This window comes from Otolemur garnettii, unplaced genomic scaffold, assembly GCF_000181295.1.
Source record: "Otolemur garnettii isolate 467f Iridium unplaced genomic scaffold, OtoGar3 scaffold00148, whole genome shotgun sequence".
In the NCBI taxonomy this organism is placed as follows: Eukaryota; Metazoa; Chordata; class Mammalia; order Primates; family Galagidae; genus Otolemur; species Otolemur garnettii.
The window spans coordinates 595143-597066 of NW_003852543.1; positions in this window are offsets into that span (position 1 = coordinate 595143).

Sequence of the window (1924 nt, forward strand, 5' to 3'; positions counted from 1 at the left end):
TCAGGAGTGGCTTAAGTTGTGCCCAGGCAAGGGTGCCCATTGTCTCCACTGCTCTTTAACATCATAATGGAAGTTTTAGCCATCACAATCAGGGAAGGAAAAGTGATCAAGGGTATCCATATAGGGTTAGAAGAGATTAAACTTTCACTCTTCACAGATGATATGATTGTGTATCTGGAAGATACCAGGGATTCTACTACTAAACTCTTAGATGTAATCAAGGAATACAGCAGCATCTCAGGTTACAAAATCAACACTCATAAATCAGTAGCCTTCATATACAACAAGAGCAGCCAAGCTGAAAAAACAGTCAAGGACTCTATCCCGTTCACAGCAGTGTCAAAGAAGATGAAATATTTGGGAGTTTACCTAACAAAGGATACGAAAGATCTCTATAAAGAGAACTATGAAATTCTAAGAAAAGAAATAGCTGACAATGTTAACAAATGGAAAAACATACCATGCTCATGGCTCAGAATAATCAACATTGTTAAAACGTCAATACTAAGCAATATATAATTTTAATGCAATTCCAATTAAAGCTCCACTGTCATACTTTAAAGATCTAGAAAAAATAATACTTCATTTTATATGGAATCAGAAAAAACCTTGAATAGCAAAGACATTACTGAAGGAACAAAAACAAAGTAGAAGGAATTACATTACCAGACCTCAGACTATACTATAAATCAATAGTGATCAAAACAGCATGGTACTGGCATAAAAACAGAGAGGTAGATGTATGGAACAGAATAGAGAGCCAAGAGATGAATCCAGCCACCTACTGTTATCTGATCTTTGACAAGCTGATTAAAAATATTGAGTGGGGAAAAGATTCCCTATTTAACAAATGGTGCTGGGCTAACTGCATGGCGACCTGTAGAAGACTGAAACTAGACCCACACCTTTCACCGTTAACTAAGAGAGACTCTCACTGGATTAAAGATTTAAACTTAAGACATGAAACTATGAAAATACTAGAAGAAAGTGTAGGGAAAACACTTGAGGAAATCGGCTTGGGCGAAAATTTTATGAGGAGGACCCCTCGGGCAATTGAAGCAATGTCAAAAATACACTTTTGGGACCGGATCAAACTTAAAAAACTAAGAACACAGTAAATAAAGTGAGTAGACAGCCCTCAGAATGGGAGAAGATTTTTGCAGGTTATGTCTCCAACAAAGGTTTAATAACCAGAATCCACAGAGAACTCAAACATATTAGCAAGAAAAAAACAAGTGATCCCATCTCAGGGTGGGCAACGGACTTGAATAGAAATTTCTCTAAAGAAGACAGGTTCACAGCCTACAGATATATGAAAAAATGCTCACCATCCTTAATCATCAGAGAAATGCAAATCAAAACTACTTCGAGGTACCACCTAACCCCAGTAAGATTAGCCCATATCACAAAATCCCAAAACCAGAGATGTTGGCATGGATGTGGAGAAAAGGAAACACTTCTACACTGCTAGTGGGAATGCAAATTAATCTGTTCCTTTTGGAAAGACATCTGGAGAACACTGACAGAACTAAAAATAGACCTGCCATTTGATCCTGCAATTCCTTTATTAGGTATATATCCAGAAACCCAAAAATCGAATTACAACAAAGATATTTGTATCAGAATGTTTATTGCAGCCCAATTCATAACTGCTACATCATGGAAGAAGCCCAAACACCCATCAACCCACAAAATGGATCAATAAATTGTGGTACATGTACACCGTGGAATACTACGCAGCCCTAAAGAAAGATGGAGACTTTACCTCCTTCATGTTTATATGGATGGAATTAGAAAATGCTCTTCTTAGCAAAGTATCTCAAGAATGGAAGAAAAAGTATCCAATGTACACAGCCCTACTTTGAAACTAATTCATAGCTTTTATAGGAATGTCATAACTTAATTATAGCCTTAGAATATGGGT